This window comes from Oxyura jamaicensis, chromosome 2, assembly GCF_011077185.1.
Source record: "Oxyura jamaicensis isolate SHBP4307 breed ruddy duck chromosome 2, BPBGC_Ojam_1.0, whole genome shotgun sequence".
Taxonomy (NCBI): Eukaryota; Metazoa; Chordata; class Aves; order Anseriformes; family Anatidae; genus Oxyura; species Oxyura jamaicensis.
Genome location: NC_048894.1, coordinates 89,957,631 through 89,983,942, shown reverse-complemented (window position 1 = coordinate 89,983,942; position 26,312 = coordinate 89,957,631). Strand labels below are relative to the sequence as shown.

Genomic DNA, 26,312 nt, shown 5'->3' with positions numbered 1-26,312 from the left:
GATATAAAGTCTCATGCTTGCTTGCCATTGACATACATTCTCAAAAGCCAAAATCATAAGCATTTTTCTAGAGTATAAATCATTGAGAAATTTATGCTGACAAAATAGCTTTAGTGCATTTAAGGCAGCTATAGAGTGTGGGCTAGCTTTTTAACATCCTGGGAAAAGTATTGCTGCTAGTGTACACTAGTATTGCTGCTAGTGTTTCCAGGCTATACACAATATTTGAAATATTTAACTATGACGAACAGAAGAACTGAGCATTAGTAGGACAGGAAGAGAGTCAAAGATGCAGAAATGTCCTTAATGATATTACTTTATGATTTGCAGTATCTGAGTTCATAAGTGTACAGAGGAATGTTTGGTTTTGATTGCTACTTTTTTTTTTTTTTCTGAATATTTTCCCTTGAACAGTATTTTAATTTTCTGACATTTTTAGTAGCTTTTTTTCTCAGCATTTTTCCACATACAGGGGAAGCAGAAGACAGACTTACTGTTAGAATAATGCTTAGCCTCCCTCCGTAATGCAGGGCATGCCTGTTTGCTTTTCTGTGCATCTGTTTCCTTTTCTAACTTGCTTTGTGATTCGGTTGTGAGGATTTATTCACCTGCATTTAGGTATTTCTTCAATATCCTGAACACCAGGGTGTACTGTAGGAGAGCAGCATAATGCAGCTTTTCAAACACACTTCCTTTAGTATTTCTGTGACAGGGTTTTAAGCAGCACAATACTATAAAGACCTTAAAGAAGAGAAGACTAATTTGTCATCCTGTGCAACTCAATATGTTTGAAGTACGACATGAGAAATTAGATGCTGCACGAACAAGTCAGTTGTCTCTGTTTTAATGAAGGGTTTTTAAAGGTCTATCCAAGGCACCAGGAGAATTGTGTAGACTGGGAAAGTCTAAGAACAGTGTTAAAAGGAAAAACTGTGCATCAGTCTCATGGAATTCCTAATGTCTGGGACCTGTGCTCAGCACCCAGGTGAAGTAATCTCTCTGTTAGAAAGCTTATAGTAGAGGATAATTGCTGCACAATGCACTATATAAGGAACTGATGAATTATTTATAAGGGACGGTCAGAGATGGAAATATTTGAATGCTAGCTGCAGGGCTGTTAGACTCTACTACCTACATGTGGTTTGATGGCTGGCATGCATGGCTCATCCAGCGTTGAGCCTAGAGTCATGGTTGGGTGAGCTAGCTGTTTGGTTCCTCGAGGCAGGAGGACTGGAAGAGGGTGCTGGAGCAGTCAGTTGCGTTGCGTGGATTGGCTGTATCCTGAGATTATGTTGTTGGCTAGCAGAAGAGAAAGGTCAAAGAGAGACCCTGGAAGATGCAATGAATGATAGAGATTGACAGAGCATGCCTAACAGGTACCTTTTTGCACTGTCATCCAGGTCTGGGTAGAGGTGAGAGAAAGAATGGTCCTCTGACGTACTTCAGCGTGTTTGTTTGAGCTAAAGGAAGAATCATTCCTGCCTTTCATGGAAGTGTCTGGTCAGCTTAGACGTTAACTACTCTGGGGGCTAGAAGGGCTAATATTTAAGTTCCAAAGAGTTCTCAAACCCAATGAGCTACAGAGATGCACTCGTGCTGTTACTGAAGTGCAGACTGGATCTGAAGTAGAAATTCTTTCGTTTCACATTAACAGCTATCTTGATTTTTCTGATGATAACTGAGGCACGTGTTCAGAAGCTTCTAAGGAACCACACATGACGCATAACTCTATCCACACTGAAGAAAGTTTTGGAAGTGGAGGCCTTGCATCTTGTTCTGAGCCCAGTGCCAAATCTAAACCTGAAATGCCAAGCATACAATAATTTGCCTTGACAATTAAACTGTCTCTTATGGGGCAGGGTGCTGACCTGATGAATTGTGGAAAAAAATTTTCATGGAAGATCTCCAAAATATGTTGTGATAGCCTGTGGGTCAACAAGCTCCAGCTATAAACAGTTGGAGGAAATTAGTATTTGCCTTCACGGAAAGAACTCAAGCCTGTTTATTTATTATGGCATTACAGGGATGGGTGTTTATTATTTGGCAATGATCCTAGCTCTTACTCAGCTTGGTCTTCTAATGGTATTTTTTCTACCTGCCCATGTGGTGAACTCAGTGCTAGAGTTGGACAGTAAAACTGTTGTTTCTACCTCGTGTATCACCCTTAGCAGTAAAGTTCTCTATAAGAGGGCTTCCAGCCAACTAACCTGGTCAGACATGTCCTCAGCTGGGAAGGTGGGACACAAAATGCATCCACAGTGCTAAGGCTGTCGTTCTGTAACCATCTCTGCACAGGCATAACAGAAAGAGTATTAGGGGAAAAGAGTGAGGTGGAGAGTGACCTCTGTCTCTTTTTGTTGTAACATTGTCAGCAGCACACTTCAGTGCCTTTCATCACGATTGATTAATCAGGTTCTGTGAAAAATGATGTTAAGCCAGCGTTATTATTTTAATGTGTGTCCTTTGTAGGCTCTCGTTGATGAAAACAGCTTTCATATAGTGGTGAAAACATATATGCATCATAGGGCTGTTTGTGGGTATCAAATGAACAGCACATTTCTCCTGGCAGCATCCTCAGGAGCTTTTAACCTATGCTGGCTGCTTTTCTGCATATCAGATGTTATCTGGCAGGGCGATACCAGCTCCTGTTCCAAGGCACCCGTGAGTGGTTTCTCCAGATGTGCCTGCTGCTCTGGCCAGGCAGTTCCTTGGCAGCACTGGAAGCAGCCTCTTCAAAGGTTGTCTGAAGTACCAAGCCTCTGGAAGGAGTAGATGCACTCAACAGTGTCTCTGACCTGCTTTTGTTCAGGATTTTCCCCTCTAAGTGTGAGCACCTGTTAATGGAGATGACTTTTGGGCACACTGAATAGACCTATGGAACAATGGTTTACAGAAACATCCCAGGCTTTATGCTGAGTCCGGGGAGCTGGTGAGGGAAGAATCAACAATCCTCTCTCCTCACTTTTTGGCCTTTTTATAAAGATTTGTTTCACAAAGATGACTACCTTCCTAGGTACAGACAGAGATCTATCAGTAAGGTGGGATCTTCCACCGGTTGTGGAGAAATAGGATGCGACTGCTGGGAATTGAACAAAAAGGCAGAGCTCTGAATACAGTCAGGCCTTTGCCAGCAGGGGAATGATCTTGTTGAAAGTTTTTATTTCAACAGGTTGACAGATGAAGAGAAGACAAAAGAGTAGTTCATTTTTTTTTTCTAAGCACTTATAGCTGTTTTCCTCTTTTTCTTCCATGATTCCCCTTCTCGGCCCCTACCACTGGCTCAAATAATTAACCAGGAAATCAGCAAGTCGTGACATGGGAAATGACGTATTGTGGTCAGAGTTTCTGTAAATACCACAGATTAGAGGTTGGGGTTAAGGGTGCAGTGTCAGCAAACTTTTGGGAAAACTTAAAAGCCTTGATGACTGATTTTGGTAGGTTTTTCAGGATCTTTTGTAAGGACAAAGGCCAGTAGCATTTTATTTTGAGGAAAACAGGGATTAACCTTTTAATTTTGCTTAAAGAAGGCTGACCAGTTGCTTGTCAGGCCCCAGTGCTCACCTGTGTGTTCCTGAGTCTTTCCCTGACCGCTGGGAAGGAACCACTTTTCCTGCCTGGGGATTCTCAAAGTCTGCACGCTGCACTTTTGTGTTCAAATACAACTCCCCTGGCATGAAATGGAAATAAAACACTTTTAAAATTCAACATTTCAGCCTTTTTCAAAGCCAATAATAAAGTTTTTTTTGTCATTTTGGGTGTGGGTTTTCTGGTTGGTTTGTTTGTTTTTTCACTTTGTCTTTCCCTTCATCAAAACCTAACAATAAAACCACAGTGCAACAGTAACTAAGGAGGAGTTTTTCTTCTTTCTCCAAGGTTTTTGGTTGGTTCGAGTGCCTAGGGAATTGCTTTCTCCTGCCTGTGACCCCGGTAACTTTAGTAGTAAGTGTTATGGATATGCAATCTCTACGCAGAGATCTTTGCCTGGAGATTTTGTTTTTTTGTTTTTTTTTGAAAGACCACAAAACAGAGCTTGAAAACCTCTTAATTGCTTCCTGCCCACTTGCTGGTAAAGTCAAAAAAATCTTACCAATCCTCATTACAATTAAAAAATATATATATTCTATAGGTTACTTTTACCTCCAGCTGCTGTTCTGCCACTTCACAGTAGTAAAGGAAATGTTGGATTGTTGTGAGAGTAAAGTGAAACAAGAAATTTTCTTGCCCCATAATTGTTAAACTAGTATCTGGAATTAATGAGTGTCTCTATTCGTTTAGATTTTTTCAAAAAAATGGGAGAAAAAAAAAAAAAGTAAATTCATATTGTTCAGCAGTCCCATCAAGGGCTATTGCGGTATTATCACAGACTAGTGGAATAGTTCTTGTTTTACCCTTTTGCTCCTTACTTCACATGAATACTTTAGAAGGTTGACAGTAGCAGAGTAGGACTGCTAGATCAGGGCTCAGTTGTGCTGTTTATATGCCAGGTCATATTTGAGAGCTCCTTAACTGAGTTTTGGATCCAAAATCTAGTCTCAGCCTGGTATATATATAAATTCCTTACTGTAGCTTTAGTTTAAATAGTTTTATTTATCATTTCCACAAAGCAGATACTTATGAGGTACAGTAGACGAACAGTCAACGATATCTTCATAAAATGATATCTAATTGTTTTTCAGAGATAGGTAACATAGCTTTAGTTTTGGTTCTGCTCACATCAAAGTGAGAAGAAATTTTGCCATTGATTTAAATTATTAAAGTTGAGTGAGAGAAAGTAATTTTGTTGTAAGACCTGTACAGAGCACAGCATTAATGTTCCCATGTGGAATATGGTAAGTTGCAGATATGAAAATGTTAAGCAGAAAACATGCCAATGTGACTAAAACACTGACATTAAAATCCTTGTTGAATAATTCAAATTGGGCCGAAGCCTAGTGTTTTCTTTTTACTTCATATCCAATGTTTTTTCCACAAGATTTTTTTTTTTTTTTAATACCCGATTTCTAAATCTTTTTGCTGCATTCCCAATGTATTACCTGTTCAGATTTATGAAAGACTTCCATGCAGAGCTACTGTGTCACTCTAGATAGTGAGCTGAGGATATGGGTGCTAGAATACACATCACGGTGGCATTGTTGTGGGATCTGAAGCAGTGCTCGTCCTCTCTTCCCAGGCAGACCTTGTTCACTAGTACTGGTACACAAATCACCATACTTAGAGCTCCATGTTCTCTGTAGATCTCACGTCAACTCTTATGCCTTGAATTATGTTTAATACTAGGCATAAATACTCTGCATTTATTACTGTGCAGTGCACTTCCAACAGCACTAATCTGTATGGATGGGAAATCCAGAAGAAGAAGGTGCTTTCAGAGATGATATTAATGACTGTGACATTTATTCTTCCTCAGACCTCTGATGGGATTTGACAAACTGTTCTTGCTTTAGTAGTGACTCAGTACTGTGCTGTTTTTGTGGCTCCTTGTAGCAGTTGGTATACCAACTGGCTAGGCATGTGCCTGAAGCAATAGAGCAGGTTTCTAAAGGTTTCCATTGATTGAAATGGGAGTCAGGCACCTAAGGACGTAGAAGAAAAAAAAAAAAATCCAGTCCTTGCTTCTCGGTGTACCAACCACATACAGCAAACACTTATTTTTCCTGAATCCTGAAAGCACAAGACAAGCTCTGTGGAGAAAGTAATGCTAAGGATGTGTTTGGAACAAAAATAATTTAAAACTAGCATTTGAGCCACTCCTGGCAATGGCCATCTAATTGAAGGGACCTCATTTGTTACACAAGCCACACAGGAGCTCATTGCAACAGACTGTGAACTAATTACTAACCTCCTTTAAAAATTAGAGGAATAATTAGGTCTTTGTTTTATTTTGGATGCCTCTACCTTTGTGTACCCACTTTGCGAGGGACTGCCATGAGAAGGGCAGAAGATTGAAGGGGAAACAGAGACTTGGACAGAGTAATTCGTCCTTAAAACTACAGACATGCTGCTGTTTAGTGTGAAAGGATCTTGCCAAAGCCATAGATAATAGGAACAGGAATTCACAGAAGCTTGGTTTGATTTTTTTTTCTTTTTTTCCTAAATATACTAAGTCTTCAAAAGAATGGTTAGGGATCTCTGCATGGCTTTCATCTTGGAATTAAGAACAAAGGAAGCAGAGGTATGTAAGCCATGTCAGTTGTCTGTGTGGTTAGTTTTTATGTCTCTTGCCCTGGAACTGAAATTCCACCTCAGGGAAGAGAAGAGTCAAGGCCTGAAATCACAGAGTCTGTGCATTCAAACCAAACCAGAAATAGGAACAGGGGTTCGGCTCCCTCTCTCCCATGACAGGTTGCTTGATGTTAAGATGCCTTGAGGAACACAGCAAGTGCCCCTGCTACTGCATGTAGCTCAGAGAGTCTCATGTTTAAACAATCTAGGGACTTATTTTGCTGAGAGGAAGATCTGTACATTGTATGTGGATGAGAACTTGTAGCTTTTCTCCAGGTTTCTTTTTTTTTTTCTGGATAACTGACATGCTAAGGCACAGCTGGGCAAGCTAGTTGTTTTTCTGGGAGGGAGGGACGGAGAGAGGGAGAGAAAAAGCCAAAAAAAAGTTTGAGGTACTGTTTTTTTGTTTGTTTGTTTGTTTGTTTCCCAGGACAGAGGGTAATGCTGCTGCATAGTGACATTTTCTTTCAGACTTCCTGCGGCTCCCTCAGAGCTGGGACCAGCGCAACTCAAGCAGCACCATGTTGTTGTGCTTGCTACAGATCAGTGTTGGAATGCATCCAACATCTCATGTTTGCCCCCTTGGAAGGTGGAGGTTGGTATTACAACTGGGACAGGCCAATTAAAAAGGGAAGCCTGTTTCAAATTTGTGGGTGTTTTTTTTTCCTTTTTTTTTTTTTTTTTTCTTTTTTTCTTCTAGGATTTGCTTTTGTACCAAGGAATTGAATTGCTTCCCCAGTTAAAAATAAATAAATAAATAAATAAATAAATGCCCCTATAAAGTGTTTTTCATGGATACTGGAGTACTGCTTATAGCTCTGGGACCCCCCAGCACAAGAGGGACATGTACCTTCTTGTCCAGAGGAGGGCCGTGTCCAGAGGAGGGCCATGAGGATGATCAGAGGGCTGGAGCACCTCTCCTAAGAAGAGACTTCTCCTACAGGCTGAGGATATTGGGGTTGTTCACCCTGGAGAAGAGGAGGCTCCAGAGAGACTTTGTAGCAGCCTTCCAGTACCGTAAGGGGCCTACAGAAAAGCTGTGGAGGAACTCTGTCAGGGACTGTAGTGATAGGACAAGGTTATGGTAATGGTTTTAAACTGAAAAATGTAAGATTTACATTAGGAAGAAATTTTTTACTCTGAGGGCGGTGAAGCCCTGGCACAGGCTGCCCAGAGAAGCTGTGGATGCCCCATCCCTGGAAGTGCCCAAGGCCAGGCTGGATGGAGCTGTGGGCAACCTGGTCTGGTGGGAGGTGTCCCTGCACATGGCAGGGGCATCAGAACGAGATGAACTTTAAGGTCCCTTCCAACCCAAATGATTCAGTGATTCTGTGATTCTATGACACTTTTGTGACTGAATTATACAGCCATATCCCTTGTTGTGTCAGTAGGTAGCTTCTCAGCCCCTTAGCATTCTGGATTCAAGAACAGATCTCTGGCACATTGCTTTGTGTCATGGCATAGGCACTCTTGTTATTAATCTGTAATTACATAACCAACACCTAGCAAAGACCACTTATTTCTGGTGATTACAAAGTAATTACACTCAATTGATTCCAAATCAGTAATTGTTAATAGTTCCTTGCAACACTCACAAAATAATAACAATATTCTGTAATTTAGTAGTAATTAGAATGTACGCTTAGGGTTAGTTAGTGCTGCTGCTCACTTGCTTTTTGGCTCACTAAATTAAGTGATTATGACTATATTTAGTATCCTCTGGCTTTTAAGATTCATTGTGCTGGAATTTGATTTCATTTTCCTTAAAATAATTACTGGGAATTACATTATGTTTGGTGGTGTTAATCAGAATTTATGCTGATGTAAATGAGATGAGTTTCAAGCTCAAAGGTTTCCAGTTACAGGGGAAAAGAATGTAGAAGTATTTGGGGCTTTATTACTTACTACACGGTTTGTTGTCAGCCTGCCCTTGTAGGCTGACAGTGACAGATTGCACTGTCAGACAGAAGCTCAAGACTGAGCGAGTCAAAGAGCTGGGGCTTGCAGTGCTGGATTGCTCAAGCACAAGGCTTCGTGGTAGTGGAGAGGTCACGGCTTGCTCTTTCCATGCATATTCCTATCAGGCACGAGACACCAGGAGAAGCTAACTGAAATACAAGCCACATTAAACACGTGAAGTTTCCTCGACTGTAAATTTGTCTTGTTTTGCATATGATGGAACATTCTGAGGACACTTTTTGTTTGCTTTACAACTGGTGAGAGCTTTGGCAGGAAGTATGTTCTCCTTGTGAATACTTCTGAGCAGAGATGTGGCAGAATGTCAGCATACCAACAGGATGCAGTTTGAATACAACAGAAAAGCAGTGTCTAGAAGGGTTTGGGAGGAGAAAAAGTGATTAAATGCAGTTAAATTATAATAACGTGGTGATTAAAATTCCCCTGGCTTCTGAAATGGGTATATAATGTTGTCCTAACTGAAGGAGTGTGTACATTAGTTTCTTAAGACAGCTGAGTGAAAATGGCCCTTCATATCTCTGACTGGCCTTGCAGACATGCATACCTATGAGAGCCAATTAATCTTCTATTATCTTCCCATTAAAAAAAAATAAATCAAAAATCAAAAAAAAAAAAACAAAAAAAAAAACACCACCACCAACAAAAACCACCTGCTTTATCAGCCCAGAGGTTCATTGTTCTCTTTTTACTCTGGTATAAATCCATACAGTAGAAATAAATGTGACTGTCAACATAAAAAATGAGAAATCTAACTCTCTGCAAAAGGATTAAGCTGTAAGACAGAAAAAGGCATTAGTACATCTCACAATTCAATAGACCTGTGTTTCTCCCATACATTCTTTTTTATTTGTGTTAATGGTAAATATTATTTTTGGTTAAAAATAAGGCATTCTATTTTTTGCAGTAAAGAGAGTGAAAAAAAAAAAAAAAAAAAAAAAAGGTTTCACAATGCTACAGCATTTTCTGATTTAAAGCCCATAATACTGTGAGACATCTGGATACTTTTTTTTTTTCTCTGAATAGGTTGACCCTTCTGCAGTTCTCTTGAGTGAAATCCTGGCTTCATTAAAATCAAAATTCTTATTGACTTCCGTGGGCCAGGATTTTGTCTTGGCATGCTTTCCATAAGACCCTTTCCTCTTTCAGACCATGACTCTGTGGAGCACTTAAACATATGGTTACCTCTCAGAATGTCTATTTGTTAGTGGAAAAATGCTCTTTAAAATATGTTCATCATCAAGATAGGTAATGCTAGCACCACTCAGAGACATCAGCTGACAGAAAATACTTTTTGAAAGGAATGTTCCAGTTTTATTCATTTTATCCTGTGAACATTTAGCCCGCTTGCAAGAATCCAATGGGTGCACTTTTCCTTTAGATTTGCCTAGTAACTTTTCATCCCTGGCCTCCATAGAAGCAGGAGTGCTTTGATGAATATTGCTGTGGAGATAATTAATTCCAGCATTTCTTGAGTTCTGTCTTAAAAGCGGAAGAAGGAAAGGCAAGTAAAAAAATCAGAAAATGGAGACATCAGTTTAAAAGCACATGCCTCATAAAAAGGTTGTGCTGTTGCCATTGTTCTTCCAAGGAATAATTTAATTAGTTACCTGTTCATTACTTGCTTTTTTATGCTGTTCAGATTAGCAATATATATAAAAAAAGAAAATGATCCTTTTGCTTATGCCTTAAACACTCTGCCAAACAAGGAACCTTTAGGTCAAAGGGTACTGTTGTGCTGAAGAAAGGGAGTCGTGGATTACTGAGGGCACCTCATTAGTGCCGGTGTCTGCTTCTCTTAACGAGTGGCAACATGTGGATGTCACAAGTGAAGAGCAAGTGAGAGCATACTGCACCTCAAGTGAATCCTCCTAAATATTACCTTCCCTGTTTGCAGCTTTTTACCTCTGGTGAGAGCCTGGTGACTGGTGATTTCTGGAACTTCATTGCTGTCCACCTGTGGTCCATTCATTCCTCTGCACTCCTTGCAAAGGCGACCTCAGCAGAATTCAACGTGGTGTGGAAACGAGGGGAGTCACAGGCCTTGCGAGAGAGATGCGGAGAACATCAAGCACTGGTCAGCTCTGTAAGCGGCTGGAAATGATGGGTATTGTGGATCAGAAACTGCCAGTACCTGGCTCAGTAATACAGGTAGGGCTGGCCCTGAGGAGCTGCTGGAGAAAGCCGCTTAGTACCATCAGAGGGCTAACTCGTCACAAAGATTTTAATTAAAAATATATGTACGTGTGAGTATAGTTGAAATAATAAGCATCATTTTCATTGTGCTTCTCTCAGGAGAAAACTGAATATTTTCTAAATCAACAAAATCTGCAGCTCCATCTTGGAAGCAGCACAGCTTTGCCTATCGCTTCTGTGCATACGGGCCTTTGCACCGAGAAGGCTGTGGCAGAAGGAACGGCTGCTGTAATTTGCATTCATCTCGTTAGTTTGTTTATAGAATGCCCTAAAGAGAGACTTTTTGTGAGAGTCGGTGTGAGCAGATGGAAATAAGAGACCTAGTAATAAAATGTGTGCTTAAAAAAGACATAAAACTTTACATGAAGGCAGAGCAAATTGAACATGGCTCCCACTGACTTTTAAGACAGGAACAGTTGTACCAGTGTGAGCAAGGGAAGAATTTGGCCTGCTACTTGGGTTTTATGTACCAGTACGGAGATACTGGGAGCACAGCGTATTGATAATTAGGGCTTTGAGGTACTGGATATACTGCATTTCTCCTTAGAGCTATGAAGAAAAGCATACATGTTGTAACCAAAAGTGAAAACAATGCAGACAGTGAGAAAATCTGTGAAATCTTGTTCTTTTTTCTTTTTTTTTTTCCAATTCCCTGTAACAGCATGCCATTTAAATTCTAAGAAGACACTCCCCTGGTATTTCCATTTACTGAACCCAGTATCCCAGGAGGGGGTGAAAGGGAGGAGAATGGGTGTTCACTTTTCCTGTCTGCAGTGAAGCATTTTCTCATACCTATGACTAAAGAGGGAATTTTGCAACTGAGAATGTTTTTCCTTTCTGTCTACTGTGCTTCTTAGCACAGCAATAGCAGAAAACATTACTCAGTTTTGGTCGCTTGACTAGAAAGGGGCAAGAAGAGCTGCACGGGTTGGCCCAATGTCTGGTAGAGGTGCAAGGGACAGGCTTGTGACCCTGCAAATCATGCCCATTGAGATCCAGGCCAGTTTTCAATTCTTTTTGTATTCATTGCGACTTTGAACTGACTTTGAATTTTCTTTCAGAGCAGAGATTGTGTAAGAACTTTCTCATATCTTGGTCTCCTGCTTGTTCCTTTCCTGTGGTCCTGAGTTGGTGCAGTTTGTGGCGATTTGCTGCTGGTTATTTCTGTGCTTCCTTGGCTGTGCTTTGTGAGGCTGCTTCACTTCTCCCAGATCTTCCTGGGATCTTCCCAAGACTTTCCTACTGCCTGTAGTCTCTGTACCTGAATGCAGCCCTGACAGGTTGGGTATGAGCCCCTCAAACACTCAACTGCACTTGAGAGGCTGTTTGTGGAGGCTGAAGGCATCTCTGGTCTTCCCCGATGCCAAAACATAATGATTTCCTGCATGTTTAGTAGTGCACCGCACAGTCTCTCAGAAGACAGAGTAGTGCCCAGATTGTCTTGTCTGATCCCAGTGGTGGCACAGGAAAACCAGTAACCCTTACATCCGATACATGCTGTCTGAACAGTAACTTCAGGAATGTCTCTGTATGAGAAGACGAACAGAAGGAAGATGGTAAAAAGTTTTTTTGAAACGTGGTAAAGCTTAAACTTTGTCACTTATGGGCCTCAGACTGTATTTAGATCTTGAGCTTTTGAATCTGAATTGAGGCAGGTAGCACAGCACAGCAAAGTGTCTGCCCTTTGATAGAAGTAGATTAGTTATTTTACAGCCTGATATAAAAAGTGATAATATGGCTGATTCTTCGTGATGGTATCACCTTTAAGAGTGAGAAAAATCCTTAGCAATTCATGAGCAACTGAACAAGTTTGGCTTACGTGTGGTTCACAGCACAACTCATGCCTTAATAGGCAAATCGACTCCTGGATACTTCACAAACCATTCAAGATTATTTATATCCTCTCCCACTTGAGATTACGACATTTCCCTGATGGCAATTACAGCAATGGCCTACCTGAAATAGCAGTCTGAAAGAGTCTCTGATCTTTCAACTCACAGAGAGCATCCAGAGCCGAAGGGCAGACCCAGCTAGCTGGTGCACCTGGTCCAGAGAGCCTGCTTTGGGAGGTTGTTTGGCACAGTGCTCGTCTGAACTGTGCACACAAGGGTGAGGGAGGCAGACCTGTCTGCTGTTGGACTTTGAGCCCAGGTCAGTAGGCATACTTGAAACAAATTGTACTTTCTGGTCAATTTAAATAAGGTAAATATTGCATAAACCTCCTGGTACCTTAGTTATTTATGAATTCACAAAAGAATTTAATTCCTGAAGCAGGAAGGATTCAAACCTCAAAGCATTTTGCAACTGAGCCCTGTGACTTAAGGTCATTGAATAACTGACCTACAGGTATTCTCCTTTGACTGCAGAACATACATGCAAATCTCTGCAAGTCTAATCAGGGAGCACTTTATGTTATGTGTGACGATGGCTATTAAGCATTCTTAAAAATAGTGCTCATATCAGGTGAGCTTATTTAGACCAATTGTAGTTTAATGTCAGCTACAATTTTGTCTGAACAAGTATGAATGATGTTCAGATTCTTATAGTACTTTATGTAACAGGGTGTATAAATGGACCCTGTAGGCCATTAAAACTTTGTTTTGTAGTTAAATCTCCTCGTCCTGAGACATTTCTGAATTGGGAATTTTACACTGTCTGCTTCAGCTATGGTTAATCTTGAAGAAAAAATGTGCTCCAAGGGTCTGTAACTCAGAGTCAGAAATGGTGAAGGAAGCTAAAGTAAATTGTTTGAAAATCACCAAGAACCATTTCAGGTATAAAACTCAATATCAGTTTCAAGAATCTTGTTTAACCAAAAGACCAGTTCTTTCACGTTTTAAATAATTCTGAAAAGAGCACTACAGAAACTAATTTCAGACTACTCTGCTCATTCTTTGGAATTCTTTATACAAAAGTTGTTTCAAAAATATTGCTGTTTACAGAGAGAACCATATGGAAGGAGTTTCACCTTTTTTTCCTGTATCATATCTGGGATTGATTAGAGTGACTTTTTTTTTTTTTTAAAAAAAAAAGCTCCTTTACAGTAGTAGCTGCTTCCAAATGAATGGTTCTGATTTCCTTTTAATGCTTGTGGAACAAGAAGTAACTGCTTAGTTCATTTTAAGAACCTTCCCCCCATTGGAGTTTTTCGGATTTTGTCATTCCAAGAATAGTATTTCTAGTTCCTTGAGTCACAACTCCTTACTGAACCTTTTAGTAGTGGTAATAGATTTTTATTCTGCTTTCCACATTGCACTTTTATCAGATCTCAGTTCTGAGCTGTGACTTGTGTTCTGCAAGGTCTTGCCCTTTTTTTTGCCTTCAAGGAGGCACAAGGAGCAGGAACATGACCATCTAAGCCCTCAGCTTACATCTGACAGTGTAGTAACACATGGCTTCATTATTCTTTCATAATGTATATACTGCTGTCATCAGAGCTTGATCTCAGGGTGACTTTTAAGTTTACAGTGTTTATATCTAAAGAAAGCTGAATCAAAGTAGGATCAAAACATGAAAGTAGACAAGATGCTGTAACCTAGAAGGACTTCCAAATACACTAACTCACCAGGTGCCCCATTAAGAACAACTGAGTAGAAGTAGATTTTTCTTGTTCTTAATTCTGCCATAGAAAACCTTTTCAGAGGTTGTTTTCCCTAACTTCTCTTTTCACAGTCAAGTTATATATTGTAAGGACTTAAAAAAAGACTTCAAACATGGACAGAAGTTATATAAAGTCATTGATTTTTTATTTTTAAAATATAAAGCTTTGGAATAGAATGAACCAAACGTTTAAGCCACCACTTGTAAACTAGCCTTGTAATAAAGCTGCTCATACCAACAAACAAACAAAAAAGTTAAAAAATAAAAATAAAAAATAAAACCAAATCACTCCACCACTACATATATCAGAATCTGCTAAACTGTTCAGTACTCTGTTGCCCCCATGCTGCTAGTCTCAGTGCTTTTGTCATGGTGTGGGGATTGCTGGGCAAGGCTGTGATTCTCTCGAGCATCCATCTTCATTCTACTGCAATAGCTGCATGGGGTCTGGTGCAGAATCCTAATGGAGATGTCCACATGCACAAGTCAAGGACTTACTAAGTTTAGGAGACATTTATTCTCAGAAGGAGCAGTCAGGCATTGGAACGTGTTGCCCAGGGAGCTGGTGGTGTCACCACCTCTGGGGGTGTTCAAGGAAAGGTTGGACAGGGTGCTTAGGGACATGGTTTAGTGGGTGACATTGGTGGTAGGGGGATGGTTGGACCAGACAGTCTTGGAGGTCTCTTCCAACCTTAAATATTCTATGATTCTAAGTGGCTTGTTTTATTGGGTCATTTGGTTTTGGTGCATTTCTTTTTTGAAGCAAAGATGTGGGAAGTAAGGATAAGCTGACTGAAAGAAGATGGAGATATTGAAACTGCAACTGGGATATGCAGAAGGATATGGAAAATGAAGATGGTTATGTCTCCTGAACTGCTGACCAGAGTGCACCTGTGCTTTGTGCCTGGAAAGGCTATGTCCTTTGAGACTGCCTACAACCTGGGGAGTCTTTGGCCCAGGCTGAGCTCACCTTTAGAGCTCCTTGAAAAATTGCAGACCATTACAGCTAACAGATATGTTGGAAACTACAGGGTTGATAGCCTGTGTCTTATGAGGTCAGTGCAGACTTAGAAACCAAGAAGTGGTAACCTTAGTTTAGAAAGTTTAGCTGTTCATTGTTGCCACAATCCTGAGTTGTCCTTTAAGGAGCATGTTGTGACAGCAGCTATCAGACCGTCCCTGCAGTCAGAGGTTCGATTAGGAATGGTGGAGTCTGAACCTCATCTAACTCTTCACCTGTCTATTTCTATTAGCTGAACAGTTTTTAAGTACTCATCATTACATTGTGCATCTAGACAGATTTTCTGGATCTTGATGAGATTTCACACTTCAATTTTGGTGGTGTAGGAGATGCCTGAAATGTAGCTATTGAACTCATGAGAAAACAGTTTTTAAAATTGAAAGCATTTAAGTCAAACAGAGTTAGTGATATGAAAAATGAAAGGCAGTGTGTTGCCAAAACTGAATCAGTGACTGAGGATTTCAACCAATGTTTAAAACTTATAGTCTGGGTGCTTACACTGCAAGTGTATATTATAGACATAGCCTATACAGAGTTCTATATACTTAGAAGCAGGATGTAAGTACTTCAGTAATGTAGAATGAAAATGTGCCAGTTGAAACCGCTTCACTTGTCATCTCTGGGTTGATGTATGCTTCTTTAATAAAAAGTGAATACAAAAAGGTTCAGCATACAGCTTGTCTTTTAGTCCAAGCTTGGAAGCTGACAAAAGATTAGATAATTTTTTCTTCAGAAAACTAGAGGAAAAGTTGGTTTTAGGCACAGGAAATATCAGAAAATATCAAACTCGTGAGTAAGAGTTAGAAGTCTTCAGTCAGCAGCAGAAGAGGAAAATGGTTCAGAATTAAATACAAAATGAATGAGCAGACAAAATGGAGAGGGAGGCTAAGGAGAGAAACAATTTAAATAGATCAGGAAGATTATATCAGGGCAAGGTAGGTATCTTTTAGACAGCAGAACTTTTTTTTCCCCTCAATTAGTTTTCTGCATTTCAGTAGCTCTTGTCAACTAGTGCGGGAAGGAGGACATGGTAATGAAAATAGCTATTTTTGATTTTTTTTTTCTCTTTAAGTTTTTGATTCCTGGAACATTGCCTGTCTTATGGAAATTAGAACAGAAATGCTGAGCAACAACAAGGGAGCAGGAGTTAATCTCTTGACCAAGCTCTTAACTCAAGCATTGCCAATACAGAAATTCATTAGATTTCCTTCAAGTAATCGAGATCCATTATTATTACTTAATACACCACAGTGCACATAAATCCTTCATTCTTTCTTCAGCTAAAATGGTATGTGTTCCATGTATATGGCACCATACACGTGGCCGACTGTGCCATCCCAGGTGCCTGAGGTGTGCCTCAGGTGGGCCTGGAGCCTGCAGGGGCCCAGCCGCAGGTGCAGGGTGCACAGCACTGGGGCTCTGGGGAGACCTTTTGGCAGCATGGCTTGCATTAAAGTACTGCCTACGCAGCAGCTTTTTGCCGAAAGGTGGTAGATACGGGATGAAACCCTGCCTTTGGCGATGTTAAGTAGCCACAAAGGATGCACCTGTTGAGCTGCCCCTCACCAGAAGGCAGCCATTTCAAGCTGCCTCCCCTACGTCTGCACCAGCTATGAGTTCAGCTTGTAGATTTAGCCTGTATTTCCTACCTCGCAGGTTTTAGGAACTGCATAAGTGACAACATTTAGCAGTTAGAGAGCACTTTGCATCTTCCAAGCTTCGTATGAACATTAAGTAGTAAACATGTTACCGTAAACATGACAAATGGAGATGGAAATAGCACAGTTTGGATGAAATTGGTAACTGACTCAGCTAGAAACATTCGTGAGGAGGGAGATGATCTGAACTCAAGCTATAGTGACTGAGAAAGATGCAAAATGGGAGGCATAAGAAATACCAAACTGCTACACTGCAGGTGAATGGTTTCTATTCCAGTGTCAAACTTTGCTATCAGGCTGGCGAGGATGAGAATTTAAGAAATCTAACAAGATTTCTTGACATCTTCCAATTGTTTTCATAGCACTCCCAGAATCCTATAAAATAAAGCCAAAAGGGACCACTGGGACTATACAGCATGATTTATATTACACAGACAATAGCATTTCTCTGAATTGGTGATTTTGGTTTGATTTGTTTTAAATTAAATTGTGTCCTCTTAGAACACCTGATTTTGTTCCTGGAATTGCTAGTGGCTGGAAATCATTACAACTTTTAGGAAGATTTTCTAATGGTTAATTACTCTCCACCCCCCCCCCCCCCCCCAAATACTCTCTTAAAAGCATGTGAAAGGCGTGCCTATTAGAAACTTCTGATAGGTTTAAAATGCTGTCCCAAAATTTTGTTCTTCCCCTAAATGTAGTCTATGTTGTGATAGTCTTCCATCTAGCCTTCTTTTGGAGTAATTCACACATCTAGGCAGTCTTGCTTTCACCTGTGTTTTCCAGTGCTTTTACCATATGTTGGCCTGTCTGTCTCAGAATACTCTCCAGTTTCTCAATTACCATTTTGAAATGCAGAGGCCAGAACCAGGTGTGGTATTCCAGAAGTTGTTAAATAAGCACCCAGCAATGTAATTTTTCTACTCCTTTTCTGGAGTTCTGCTTGTATTGCTCAAGGATGCTTTTAGCTTTCAAGCCCAGCAGCACCCTAACAGCCCATACTGAGTCTATTATCTTCCATAATGCTAGGTCCTTTTCAGATGCACATCTTCCTGTCTTTTAAGTACATCCTACATTCTTTATTGCAAGATGTGACCTTCATTTCATATGATCTAATTGTACTTGAGACCTCTCTGTTTATCCCCTTCTTTATTTGCCAGTTCCCCCAATTTTTATGTTCTCTTTGACTTTGCAATTGGGAGTTGAGAAAAGCTATTTTGAGAACTTAAGATCACTGTTTTCAGAAGGATGCCATCTCCCACTTTGGCTGTGCTTCTCCTTTTTAATCTTTATGTTACCCTGGGTTTTCCCTGCCAGCAAAGGTTTGGTCGTTTGGTCGATAATTTCTTCAAATTATCTCCCATCTTAGGAAACTGATTCATAGTAGACCTGGTGATCTTGATGAAAGTTGCTGTAAACACGTGAGTCTCCATGGATTTAAAGTGAGCTTGGTGAATACTTGGAGGAGTATTCCACTTTGAACCTTTTTGAGGTTTAAAAAGTAAACAAACTACATTTGGTTCAGGGATTACTCTGAACTAATAAGAGCTAAAGGTTCACAAAGGTGTTGGCCATTTTTTTGCATTGTTGTTAAGAGATCACCCTACTAGTGAAATTACCTGTCGGAGGACCTGCCTACTCATAATAAGGCAGGAACTAAGCTTTTGGGGGCTTTTTAGTCATTTTCAGTTGTCAGAGCTGAAGAATGAGAATACCCTGTCTCCCCAAAATTGGCCCTTTTTATCTTTTTTTTTTTTTTTTTTTTTTTTTTTTTTTTTTTGATGTTGGTTCTTGAGACTCTTCCTTTCCAGAGGAAAGGGTAGTCACAGTCAGAAACCTAGCATTGCAGATGTTGTTTTCACATGATTTGTACTGTTTTTCTCTTTCACCTGCTTCTGTATGTGTCTGGCACCATTGCTTATGTGCCTGTCAAGGAGTTAAACAGTAAGCCAGAAGGGTGAGATTTAGGATGAGGGGTTTTGTTTTGTTTTGTTTTTCCCATGAGAGTCAGAACACACACCAGTGCACCTGAAGGACCAGAACTGTGATAGGTGTTTATGTTGGTTCCAACTTTCAAGAGTTTGCCTAAAATACAGATTGTCTTACTACAGATTTTAGAGGCATGGGGATACAGTGGCTGGGTGTTCTGGCAGTGATTTTGTGGCTGTTAACAACTGGTGTACAGCCATTTTCTTTCTTTTCCCCACAGATAGCGCTCAAGTATTTCTCCAGGTCATTCATAAAACACATTTTAAAAACATATGTCCAAAAATGAATCTATGTAGAATTCCTTCTGACATGGCTCTGGCTCATGGTTCTGTTCCCACTTGGCTCCTGAAAACTTTACTTAGCTAGGCTTTAATCAAAGTAGTGCATTAGTTTTTCTGTTTTGTCATTCAATATGCTCAATTTGGCTAATTATCTAGCTGATAGTAAGACCATTAGGTTTGGATTTTTCAGATCTCAAGGTTTATCACTGATATCCTGGAGTTTGGGAAGTTTACCTTGCAGAGGGGGAATTTTTTGGTTCAAAGACACGCTTTGCCACAGGCAAAATAAGTTCAGATTTGTCTCCCATCTTATAATAGCAAGTCCTTAATAATTGGGAAGTAAATACTTCAAGACTTCCTTCCTTTGATATCTATTGATGGAGCTGGCCTGACCTATTTTGTTTTGTATGAAATATCAAGATAGTTATGGCAAACAGAAAGCAACTGAGTGGGAATTACTCAGTAGCCTGGAGTTGACACATTCCCTTGAGAAAGAAAGGATGTGGGCTGAAGATCTCTATAACAGAGAGATTTTTCCCAAACCAGTTGATATGTTAGAAAAGATATAAGAAAGACGATTAATAAATTAGTATCACCTGGAAAAAAAATAATAATCCACCTTTCTCAAGGTTGAAAATATTTGACACTATCAACACAAATGCATAATTTTGAAACAGTTTTTTTTTTTTTTCCCGAGCAAATTTTCTTTTCTTTTTTTTTTTTTTCATCTAATTTGGAAATTGATGTAAATGCTGAGTGAGTGGGAAATTTATGTTACTACCCATTAGCACTTGATTTGTACATTTCTGAATACATACTGTACTATTACAAAAGATTCAGACTAATTAGGAGACAGGGAGTTTGAAAAGCAGATGTTATTTACAAAAGGCGATAGACAGGAACTTATGGAGAATAGTTTGGAACAGAAGAATAGAAACAGAGAGACCAGCAAACAATCTGTTTTTTTCTTCCCCTTCTACTAAATTTAGAAGTAAAGCTGCATTTTTTCCAGTGCTGTCAAAAGTGAAGTGCCTTATAAAATGGAAGGGATTTAAAGTAACTCACAAATAAATAGCTGCTGTAGCTAGAGGGAAGGAATAGCTTAGAAAAGGAAGAGGAAGAAATCCTGTGGTCTGAAAGAGACTTAGCTGAGTCTAAATATGAACTTTAATGTCACTAGGGCATTTGTTTCCTGAAATCATTTATCTGACCCTGTGGAAACCAGAAAAGGGAAAATTACTCAAAATCCAAGATGTAATGGAAGTATTCCTTTAGTGTTTTAATTCACTCTTAATCATCATCAGTACCAAATCAAGTTCAGTAAATGAGATTTCTGCCATGAGCAGCAGAAGTGTTGAGTGATATGCCCCAATCCTTCTGATCAAAAACTAAAACATTATTTGAAAGATCTGTGTAGGAAAGCATGTAGACTGGATTTTGGAGTTTCCATTTCCTTATCTACAACAAGCATTGAAATGATTATTATTTAGGTATTTTTAATTATGGAACTTTAAGCTATGAGTTCTTTTTTTTCCTACATCTTTTCAAGGTCTGAAAATTAGGAAGATGCAAGGATAGTACTCAGTCATTATTGTGGATGCATCTACCATGACAGAGCTGAGGACAAAACCAAGAATTTGTGAGGTTTGCTGTCAGTCAGAGCAAGAAAGTGTGCAGATGCCTGATGAGAAAGGGCTTGACTAGCTTAGAGTTTACTTGGTTGGGGAAAAAGTATAGCTTTTGCAGTGGACCAAGACAGATTATCCCAAAGATGCTCATTTTTCCTCATGCTATGAAAAAGAGCATTGTTCAGGTTTCACAGATGCATGAAAAAACCCTTGACGCATTGAAATTACATTTCTTTCTCTTTCTTTCCACAGAATTTGAAGTTTAAACTTAACATGGTGGTGCAAGCCTGTATTTTCTCTTGTTGATTGAAATGGGAATATGAGTGGACCCTCACTTTGGAATTCAGACAAATCTGAACTAATCAAAGCTACAGATGTGTGTATTTATAACAAAAGTCAGAAGCTCAGTTGTTAATGCTCACTACAATTAAATATCCAGTTATATTTGGTAGGGAGACTCACCTCCTACCTTGCTGCAGTGACTAAGCTTTGTTGAAAAGTCTAATGCATTTAATACCATTATTGAAAATTATAGCTTGAAGTTTTGATTCATGTCTTGAGCTCAGTTTGCAATTAGCAATTCTTAGATAATGTACTGCAAATCCTTCTAGTAAACCCACAAAGCATGTTTTTTTGTGTGTGTTGAAAGCATTGGGTTGATAGAAGGCTGTTTCCTCCAACATGAGGTTTTACAAGCTGTGTATGCTATAAAAATGTTGTTAATGTGACAAAATTGTTTACTTGCTCATTAAAGAAACTCACACTAATGATTGGGAAAACCAGCAGTGTTACAGTGGAGTTGACAACAACAGGGCTCAGGATATAAAAGTAGTAAGTGCACAGTACATTGGGCTAGAGAAACAGGTCACCATGCAGATCAGCAGACACTGCTGGCTCATGAAAAGCTTTTTTCATGCATTTCTGTACCAAGTGTGTAGGCAGGACAAAAATTTGAGTATCAGAATCATAGAGTGGTTTGGTTTGGAAAGGACACCTAAAGATCATCTAGTCCATCCCCCTTGCTATGATCAGTGACATCTTTCACTAGGTCAGGTTGATCAAAGCCCCCTCCAGCACAGCTGTGAGCACCTCCAGTAATGGGGCATCCACAACTTCTTTGGGCAGCCTGTTCCAGTCTTACCACCCTCATTATGAAAAATGTCTTCCTTATGTTCAGTCTAAATCTATCCTCTTTCATTTGAAAACTGTTGCCTTGTTCTGTCTACAGGCACTGGTAAAAAGTCCTTGCCTTTCTCTTTTGTGAGTCCACTGTCCATATTTAAAGGTAGTAGTAAGGTCTCCCCAGAGCCTTCTCTTCTCCAGGCTGAAGTGTGACAGAGCCCTACTGGTGCTGGCTTGTATGTCAGTGCCAAGCTACCAGGAGGAGGTTTTTATCTACTTTTGCAGCTCCTTCAAAAGGAAGTTGAAGTACAAACAAGCTGACTGAGAGCTCTCCAAAGTGGTAGACCCAAGACTTTTTCTAGGACGCCAGCTCTTTTTCCCTGTGAACAGAAAGAAAGCTTGTTCAGGCACTGGTGTCCATCACAGAGGGATGCAATTCTCTCATTACAAGTCCTTCTGACTCCCAAAGTGATCCTCTTCACCGATCCCTCAGATTGCAGAGTTTGTCCCTCAGATTGCAGAAGCATCATTGTGGAATTTAGGTTTTGGTAAGTTTCAAGATGGTACCCCTGAAATCTCATCCCCTATCTTCAACCATTTCAGTGTCTATTAAGATATTACCTGTCCTTGCAAACCTTGCTTCTCTGAAATCCCGGTCGTTGTCATTATCCCAGTAATACTAAAGTGAGAAATACTCCATTGAACAAATTATCAAAAATACAAAATCTATTTTTGCAAGTCTCCCTTGGAATTTGTGGATTCCTTAAACTGATCCTTATTCCTGGCAGGAGTACTTGAAGTAAATACTATCCAACAACAACAACAAAAATCTCTGATTTATCATTCTGTCATAATCCCAACTGACTTCAGGGACAGTGTAATAGTGAAAGTGATTTCACTCTCTACCAAATAAAAACATAAATTACATCTTTTGACTGTCATGAAAGACATGGTGGGAAAACAGAACTTGCATTTCTAGAATTTTAGGTGGCCTGAAAAATGCACAGTGTGTACTAGAGTAGCCACACAAAAGTATCTCAAAAACAGGCTCTTGAAAACAGAAAGACCTTTTGGAGTCACTGACATTTGGTCAAAGTGGGCTGACTCACCATTCTGCCTTTGTAATGTTTCATACCAGTTTTGCAATATTGAAGGTCTTCGGCTTAAGGAAGACTTTTGTTCCAGGGATTTTCCATACTGCTTTTACTTCAAACATTACCAGGAAAAGAAGTTGGAAGCTTTCACATGTCCCCCCAAGACTAGGAGATGGTTACCCAACAAGATGCTTGCTCGAGGCATGGGCTCACCAGCTGACTAATAATTGGCCTGGGGCAAGAGTGTGGGGGATAAGATACTACAGATAGCACAATCCACACATTTGGTTGTTTAATGCCACTGAGCTATGCTCTTATAACAAGAATGTGTCAGAAGCAGCAGTAATCCAGGGAAATGATGCAAAGCTGGAGGTAGGTTGTCAGTTTTGTGAGCAGGGAGTGCTGGCATGGCCCCGCTCCCCTAACTGCGCATGTATGATTCAAGTAGGGGAAGTGAGTATGGACATGGTATTTCAGCCCTTTCAGGAAGCTGAATATCACCTGAAAAGATGACAACATCCCTGCCCTGAAGGACCTGCCCACCACAGTCTGTAGCACTGTGTGCATTTGTAGATTGATGGGCCTGAGAGTAGGGGACGGCAGGATGTTGGAGATGGGATTTGATTTGGGGATTTTAGGGACAGATGGGGTGGACCCCAAAAGCTAAGATGGGATTGTGTGAGAGCTGATGACACTGCCAGCAGGACTCCACAGCTGACGAGATGATCATTGAGATCAGCTCATTGAGGTGATCATTGATTTTGATGTCCATCACAATGGAATATGCTTGTTTCATCCAATTTGGGGAAGTCATATCAAACTCACAGACAGAATCAATATTAGTAACACTGTATTATGCAGTCATGGTGAAAGTTTAGCATAGTGAAGAAATAGTATGTATTAGGTAAGGTGAAAAATGGAGTCACACCTCCAAGAAGTCCCAGTTTGTGGTCTTTAAGCTTTTTTTCTTTTTTTTTGGGGGGGGGAGAGGAGGGAGGAGACATGACCCAAATATTACCCAAAAAGGTGACAAAATCCCTGCCTAAAAAACTAATCTTCTAAAGCTTTTATAAATGATCTTTGCACTTAAAGTTTCAGTTTTCAAGAAGCCAAATTGAAATAAATCTTAAAATTTATATGGGTTTAAAAGAACAGTTACTAAAATAGCCTTGTCATTCACAATAATGTAGAGTGAGTGAACTTATTCCACAGTGACCTTATTTTTATTTTTTTTTATTTTTATTTTTTACATTCCAACAAACTGTATATAAGTCCAGGAGTGTAGGTGCAGTCTTATGTAGCATTGTCATTCTGCCACACCACTCTGATTTCTAACAAAGTAATACTTTCTGGGTATTGTCTACTAATTCTTTCCTTCTTTATGTAAGAGATAGATGCACATATTGCCTAGTTTGTCATAGAGCATCACTGAAGTACTGTTTTATTTTTATTTGTAGAGACAACAAAATCAAAGATAGCAGCTTGGTGGCTACAACCAAGATAGTAATTAAGATAAAACAGTGAAGTTTCTAGCATATATTAAAAAGCCTGGAGGAATTAGCACAGCTTGCAGGAAATCGTGCTGGAAAGAGACATTATTTGACAGCAAACATGAAAATGTTGTCTTTTTACCAAGAATGATGAGAATTGATATGTCTGCCCTGTTTTTGGATAGGTAAGTGGCGTAAGTGAGTTAAGAGGAGCTGAGGATAGAGTTTGCAGGGGAATTGGGAAACAAATGAGATAATTTAACCTCTTTTCCATACAAGCATTTTTTAAAATCCCATACTTTTGTGATTATCCAAAAAATTTTATACAACTCTCTATTTTAACTAGTTCAGTTTTAGGAATAGCAGCTAACTATAAAAAGAAATAACATCCTGAAGTGTCCTTGGAGCCACTAACACTACCTCTCTATCTATTCCCTAAGAAGATGCCCTGGATTTAAAGACTATGTGTATTAAAGCAAGTATGAGAAGAAACAGCTTTTTCTGACACCTGTACTCCTTGTCTTCAGCTCATGCAGATGGCTGACAGCCTGTCTCGCTCCCATCAGAGACACCCCACCAGCTCCTTTAGGAGTTCAGCACTGCATTTGGCCTGTTCTGATCCTCCTGATCCCCTCATTTCTGCGCTGCAACACCACCATCCACAAGAAATCAGGTAGGATCTGAAGACATTTGACATTGCTAAAGAATCAAGCCTCAGCTGTTAGTTTTAGCCATTTGTATTCCAGGTTTTTGTTTTGCTGGATGATAGTTTCATTTTTGATTTTGTAACGTGCTCTTTGTAGAGGTTATTTTAAGCAGGTAAATAGGTAGCTTCTTCCTTCAGTGGATTTGTGCTGGTTTGAGCTGAGGTTTGCACATTTTAGCTATTTCCCTGTGGTTGTTCTGGTCTTGATGCATCTCTAAACCTTTGTCTGCCTTGCTTCTCCTTTTTGTGAAATAAGATGAACAATTGTGCATAAAATTATGTGCATTGTGCATAAGCTGCACGATGGTTATGGGGCATTTTAAGATTTTCACATTATAGGGGTCCATGTTTACCTAATCACTTAAGTGAAGTCCTGGCTTTAAGCATAGGCATAGCTAATGATTGTTACTCAAGTGGTTATAAGGTTTAAAATGTTTGTTCATTTATATATGTATATCAGTGAGACTGAGTCTGTGGAGTAAAAGACTTTTGTGCTAGTTGCATATACTCATGTATCAGCAGATTATTCTGCAAGCTGATCTAAATTAGGTGCCAAGTTGTGCCTTTTTTATTGACTAGAATATGCAATTTGTGCACCTCACGTGCACCTTGTCTATTAACAATCTCTTACATTGTGTCACCCCATTAATATCAGCGGATGTACCCAGCACCACCTTGGCTACATGGAAATCCAAAGGAAAGAAGCAGAGATGCTGAGGGCAAACACTTTGTGGCTCAGAAGCATTTCCTTGCTATCTGAAAAAGCCTCCTTACAGTAGCTATTCAAAAACTTACCCACCCAAATGACTGTGCCCATTTGCTCCACGATTATTGCTGTTGAAGAGGCCTTGGTGTCAGTGTTTTGCTTTCCTCTGTGCTGCCCACAAGTAAAGGCTCTGGGTCTGTTCAGCTACATGACACTAGAAAAGCTCTGAAAAGCAGCATCTGAAAGATGGAAGAGAGCAGTGTCTGTTTTGAGACCAGAAAGACATGAGAGATTCAGTCAGTGGGTTGATTTCCTGTCCCCCAGCCCTGTGAGATACCAGTTTGACCCAGAGGAGTTTTCTGTGAAAATGAGTGAACAAAGCTGCCCTAAAATGTTTTTCTTGGAAAGATGACTATCTTGTGAGATTGTAAAAGGAACACAGTACCTCATCAACAATGCCTAAGGACACTATTTCCATTACTGTAGCTGTTGCAAGCCTGATTCCCAAGTGTTTGATTCCCAAGTCTCTGTGAAGTGTTTGCTCAAAGGGTGAATCAGTTACTCTTACTGGAAGTTCCAGCTTCTGGTCTGAATCAGATACTTGCCTCTCTGAGGTCTTGCTGAG

The 26,312-nt window shown here is 39.9% G+C and overlaps 1 long non-coding RNA gene across 1 annotated transcript; it reads left to right on the top strand.

Moving 5' to 3' along the window:
• The first annotated feature begins 6,117 nt into the window (after positions 1–6,117).
• Positions 6,118–26,312, top strand: LOC118162317. The gene is made up of 4 exons (XR_004748391.1): positions 6,118–6,172; positions 20,822–20,964; positions 24,803–24,948; positions 25,637–26,312. It is a non-coding gene; the product is annotated as an uncharacterized LOC118162317 (long non-coding RNA).